Source organism: Globicephala melas, chromosome 14, assembly GCF_963455315.2.
Source record: "Globicephala melas chromosome 14, mGloMel1.2, whole genome shotgun sequence".
Classification (NCBI taxonomy): Eukaryota; Metazoa; Chordata; class Mammalia; order Artiodactyla; family Delphinidae; genus Globicephala; species Globicephala melas.
In genome coordinates, this window is record NC_083327.1 from 8,033,871 (window position 1) to 8,040,409 (window position 6,539).

Genomic DNA, 6,539 nt, shown 5'->3' on the forward strand with positions numbered 1-6,539 from the left:
ATTTGTGTGTGGCAGCTAGATGATATATGTCCAGGCTAAGTAATCTAAATGATAACTTTTGCTATGAATGCGTCCCAGAAGCTAGGCTGGAGATTGGTTTAGAGTCTGTCTCTCCTTCCGTGTGCTGGCGTACAGGTGTTGTCCCAGCTCGGCACCTTGGCCGCAGGCCTGCTCTGCACCTAGCAGGGCAGCCACAGCACTGCCGTGTGTAAACGTGCAGGCCCGGTCCACCTGCCTTCTGCTATCCTTCCACTGCTAATGTCACGAAACGCCTCTGGCAGGATAAGTAACTTTATCACTAAGTTGTAAAGCAGAGCAAGTTCTTAATATCGTATGAATTGTATTCTATCCCATTTCTCCCCCTCTAACGGGGAGAGGTCTCACTGTGTTCTGGAAAACGTCTCCTTAAAACTGCTGAGTAGCATGTCTTGCATGCACTGAGTTAGGAAGCCCCATTGCTGCCGGAATTTTGATTGGAAGCTTGTTTTAATAAGTTCAGGTTTACTTCTGAGATGCTCATTTTCTTTCGGAATTCAATTGATTAAGGCAGCCTGAGTCTCAGCGGTAACTACAAGAAATTAGATTTTGCTGGGAAGTATAAACAGACCCGCGATGATCCGGCGCTGTGAGTGTTGTCAGGCCAGCACACGGCTTTGTTGGGGAGGTTATTGACACCGAAAGCTTTGGAAATTGAGGTTTACAGGAGCAGGCCCAAGTCAGTGATGTTTGTTTCATCCTAGGTTTTTTTTTTTTTTGCGGTACGCGGGCCTCTCACTGCTGTGGCCTCTCCCGCTGCGGAGCACAGGCTCCGGACGCGCAGGCTCAGCGGCCATGGCTCACGGGCCCAGCCGCTCCGTGGCACGTGGGATCCTCCCGGACCGGGGCATGAACCCGCGTCCCCTGCATCGGCAGGTGGACTCTCAACCACTGCGCCACCAGGGAAGCCCCATCCTAGGTTTTTGAATAAGACGTTAGTTGGCCTGTTCCGGTATCACGTTACGAGGTCCAAGTTTAGCTAGGATACTAACCTCCTCAGCCACCGCAGAAGTTAAGTAAGAAAGAAGAAAAATAAAATTCCCTCCAGGTCAGTACGATTACTCTTTGAGGAACAGAGCCCGAACGGGGTCTGCAGACACCACAGACTGAGCTCCGTGTGATACGGGTTTATTGCCCTTGGGCCACGCATAACTATGAGTTAAATTTTCTTCTTTCTCCATGTTTAAAGATCGAGAGTCTATCCTATCGTTTTTCATAAGTTGATTAAAAGACGAAACTCTCAGAAAAGCCTCAGGACGCAGGGGCGAGTCCTGGCTTTTCCACCAGCTCACGTGATTGTCAGCTTTGGGGCCCCAGTGACAGGAGACGCCTGACTTATGATATTGACGGGCACAGCCCTTCCCCAGGCTGTGCCGGGGGGCGCACGATTCCCCGCTCACCGGCAGGGAACAGCTGACACCTTTCTCTCTCGCTAGCCAGGTGTCACTGTTGTGTGTTACTGGTGACAAACTTCAGTGACACAGCTCCAGCCGATGGTGATCTACCAGGTGTCTTCACCCTGCTGGGATCTGCGCCCCGGGCGGTCTGGCTGACCATGAATGGACCACTGATTTCTCTGGGTTCTACTTTCCTTATTTGTAGGCGTCTCCCAGATTAACAACTCTGCAGGCATTGTGGTAGCGGTGATCAAGCCAGACGAGGCCTGTGTATATTTATATCAGGCTAATGTAAGGAATTTCCATGCTTATTAAATCTCACGGTTCTTCCAACACCAAATTCTGCATTGGACAGTTGCCCGGGGCTATGATTTAGAGCGTGTAGTTATTCTCTCTGCTATTCAACTATATACTACAATATGTACTACAGGACTATGGCTGCTCCCTTGAAAATATTCTTTCTTTAATGTCCATGTTGGGTCTACCAGTCGTTAATGCATAACAAACACATCTATATTATGAAACAAATATTAGTGTGGGCTAAATAAAAATGAACAGTTGCAGTGCATGCCGGCCGTCGGGGCACTAGCCTACGAGTTCCGTGAGAGTCTAGCCTTTGGTCTGGTTTGTTCACAAGCTCAGAGCCTGGCACAGAGGGGATGTCCAGTAATATCTGTTGAGTCAACTAACAACTTCTATAGTAATGACAGTATATAAAGTAATGGTGTCTTTTATTTTTTGTTTGATCAGACTCTTTGTTTACATGTGATAAAAACCCCAACTTCAGTGAACTTAAGCAGAAGGAAAAGATGCCATCATGTCACCAGTCGTGGGATGGAGGGTGGAGGCCTGGCCTCGGGAGAAATGCTCAGGGACCCAAATCCACAGGCTTCCTATCTCCATCCCTCATCCCTGATTTGTTCCGCGTCCTCCAAGAGGAGACTCGGGGCCACTGGCAGTACCTCAGGTCACATTTCAGGTTCGCCGTCAGGGAGGGACAACCTCCTTAGCTTAGTCTGGCTCAGTTTTTACCCAAACTCACAGGGGCAGCGCAAGGTTCAGTAGAAGACCTTTTATCAGGAATTCGTCAGTTCATGTTTAAAAGCAGGTTAAAGAAGGGAAAACTTTAGAGGATATTTCTGAAACATTTCCTTTTAACTTGAATTAATTTGCCAATCTTTTGATGGAAAGCCAAGACTTTTTTTTTCCCAGTCTGGATCTCTATCCTGTTCTCGAAAGAAACCAGACCTTCATGCATTATCCTGTTCAACAGTGATTTCTTTAAGATGGAGCAAAGACTTAAAGATGCCTACAGTCAGTCGGAGGACAGAATCCTTCTAGGTGTTGGAGTTCCCCTCAGCTGTGTATAGTGGTATCTCTCATTATTTATTTGACAGCTCTGTGTGTGTGTGTGATTCACCTTCATCTACTTTTCCCCCAAACTTTCAGGATACATTTCACAAAAATAAATGTTTCATTTCTGCTGCACTCATTTTATATTTGCTTAGTGTTGAAAGAAATCACATACTTACAATAACTGTAAGTCTGGTGGGAATAAAAGGAACTGACTCTTGATTAGTATACAACACAGAAGGGGCGACAAGGGCGTAAACATTGTGAGCAGCGCCAGGCAGCCACAGTGCATAGCGGGCCCTGGGTACCAGCAGATCTGAGGAGGGGAATGAAGAACACTGTTGAGTTTGACAGAGGTAACGTCCCTGCCTTTGAGTCCTCGCAGCAAATGGAGGGACAGACACGCTCACATGAAACATGTAGCGCAGACTGTGACGGCATCTTAATAAAGAGCAAAGGGGAGGGGGTTGCTGACGCTGCGGTGAGGGGGGCAGGTCAGTCGGACCTGCTTCTTTAGGAACAGCAAAGGGAGAAAGGAAGAGCGAGGACCAAAGCAGGATTAGGGTTGGGGTGTGTGAAAGGACAGCAGAGAGCTTGCGGCCACGTCCAACTATTGAAGGTCCCAGATTTTTAAAAATTGAGGAAATGCCAAAACAAATTCATGAAAATTGTGATCTATTTTGAATGCTTACATTTAACAAAACCATGAACACCCACACCCGCAAAAAGTGCTGTTCACTGGAGATCACAGGATTTATTTTTGAAAGCCACCAAGGCCCAATGGGCCAGCAAATGGGGCATGTTTAAAATTGCGTGACCAAGAGTTCAATGATGAATACGCTGTCGGTGTATTTCTGTGACTCTGTGTATAGTGTCATTTGGAGAGAATCCCCACAACCCAGCTTTGACATGGTTATAGATGTTCCACCGTAATTAGAGGGCGCTCCTCTAGGCCCTCTAATTGCACGAGGAGCACGGTGCTTTAAGGTAAGAGTTCCCCTCTCTGAAAAGAGCGCTTAGCCGTCACAGACCAATCGTTGCATTTTCCCTTTCTTTATATCCTTTTCTTTATAAGGCTGTGATCCTCTCCTAAAAATATCAAGTGGGTTCAGAATTAAATACTGAATTACTGTGGACCCATCAGACTGGATAACGAAATACTGAAAAATACCCTTAGTTGAGTCACTTGGTTTTTGGAATGATCTGGGCTTAAAGATAAAATTTTGGCTTAGGTTGAATATGAAAAATGTTGAAGGAAACACTCAACACTTGAGCTTTGCACAAATTCTGATCTCGATAAAGCATCCTAGAATCTCCCAGTTTCTGCTGTTCTCCACGCTTCCACCACCATCACTCACCCTGACATAACCTACAAGGGATTTGGCCGGCGATGCCTCTCCCTGTGGTGTCATAGCTTTACCCTAACAGGTACGTGGTGACAGATGTCGTAAACACAGAGACAGCACCAACATAAAAAGGCTGTGGTGTCTCAAAGAAGAAAATAGTGGGCTGGGTGATGCTAGCTGTCAGAGAATGTGATGATCAAATCTGTTTTCTCTGTCCACACTTTCTTTTTTTTTATTGTATATTCCTGAGTTACTTTTTAAAAATAAATTTTAAAAATTTATTTGTTTTATTTATTTATTTTTGGCTGCCTTGGATCTGCGTTGCGTGCGCGGGCTTCTCATTGCAGTGGCCTCTCCTGCCGCAGAGCACGGGCCGTAGGCATGTGGGCTTCAGCAGTCGCAGCTCGCGGGCTCCAGAGAGCAGGCCCGTCAGTCGTGGCAGTCGTGGCACACTGGCCCAGCTGCCCCGCGACATGTGGGATCCTCCCGGACCAGGGATCGAACCCGCGTCCCCTGCATCGGCAGGCGGACTCCCAACCACTGCGCCACCAGGGAAGCCCCTCTGTCCACACTTTTTAAAGAAAAGAGGAGCATCCTTTTGGAAACATTATCAGGGAGAATAACCTTTAATTGAAGGAAGAATATCTGACAGTCATGGATGGATTTTTAAGACGGATGGATGCTGTTATAATGAGCACCCATAAACTGGAAGAAATCATGAGGTACTTGACAGCTTTCCGTGCACTAGAACTTTCCTTTCAGCCTCGACTCATAGAGTCTGTTTCTTTCAGGCCTGACCAGGCACTGGTCAGACAGTGCTAACATGTTGACTCTCAACGTGAATGACTGAATGGATTAAGGAAGATTTAAAAATAGACTTGACATTTCTAGGAGTCATGCAAATGTAAAATTGTTTGGAATTTTGATTTTTTTTACTTATCTTGACTAATTTTATTTTCCATAGGAATGAAAAAATCTAATAGAAATAACTCAGTTATAGGATTTTACATTTCAATTATTAATCAGTAACATGATAGGATTTTAAAAGCCAGGCAAAATGGTAGATGGGGTAGAGGCAATGACATGTGAAGGTCGTACTTTGAGATCTTTGTGTTAATGACAGACTCAGATGTCTGAATGGGCTTAGAGGTGATACTCTGTTTGGCTTTGTTTAAGAGAGGCAGTTGTGAACCAAGGCCTGTGTGACCTGTCTGCATTTTTTAAAAACGGAAACAACAGATTATTTTATCTTTTATTTATTTTTTTAAATTTTATTTATTTTTTGGCTGCGTTGTGTCTTTGTTGCTGTGCACGGGCTTTCTCTAGTTGCGGCGAGCGGGGGCTACTCTTTGTTGCGGAGCACGGGCTCTAGGCACGCAGGCTTCAGTAGTTGTGGCTCTCGGGCTCTAGAGCACAGGTTCAGTAGTTGTGGCGCATGGGCTTAGTTGCTCCGCGGCATGTGGGATCTTCCCGGACCGGGGCTCCAACCCACGTCCCCTGCATTGGCAGGCGGACTCTTAACCACTGCGCCACCAGGGAAGTCCAACCTGTCTGCATTTACCACTTGTCCCTTTTGAGCTAAGGGTGTCCAGCTCTGCCCAGTTACAAAAGAAAGGACGTATCTATTTTGTTTGTTTGACTCATGATGAATGGATTGTGAATGGAATGGTGTGAATGGAATTGTAAATAAACATCTTGCTCTAGATGTTTCTCCTTTGTTTCTACCTCTCCTAAGTTGTTTTGATGGAGATAAACTTTACATTGTAGCACGTGTTGCTACTGCCTGCTTACCAGCACTGGTTTTACAGATATTAATCTATTTTCAGGTGAATGGGGTAGTTCAGCAAGGGCATTTGTTTTTACTATGACCCACAATAAGATATTTATTATATACCAATATATATAAATATAAATTTATAACAAACAAATTCACATAAACATCTCTATATATTATATAAATACTTGTATAATATCAATAATATTTATATAAATATATATACAAATCCTATAGACATACATATGAAACAAAAGTCTCACAAAACAAACTTTATTCTTACCACTAGAGATGCTCTCTGACAGGGACGGATAGCGTGTGTAGGGCTCCCAAATCAGTGTGTCAGCAGCATCCCGGCAGCTCAGTCTCTTACAGTCCCACAAAAGAGATGCTGTGCCGGCAAGAGTAATTCCCACACCAGGCCGACTTCCAGAACCAGGGTCCAGCCATGGGGCTCCTGGGTTACCCAGAGGCATGAGTCTTGGGGGCATGTGATCGACCCTCGGTGGGGTGGAGGGCTGCCGAATGGAGCCCCCCAAAGGGATGGGGGGGGATGGGTCCCTGTGGTCCACCGCAGGCCCCGGCTGTGATGGTTGTAGGCCCGGTGAGGAATCCCCTCCAATGTGTGTGGGG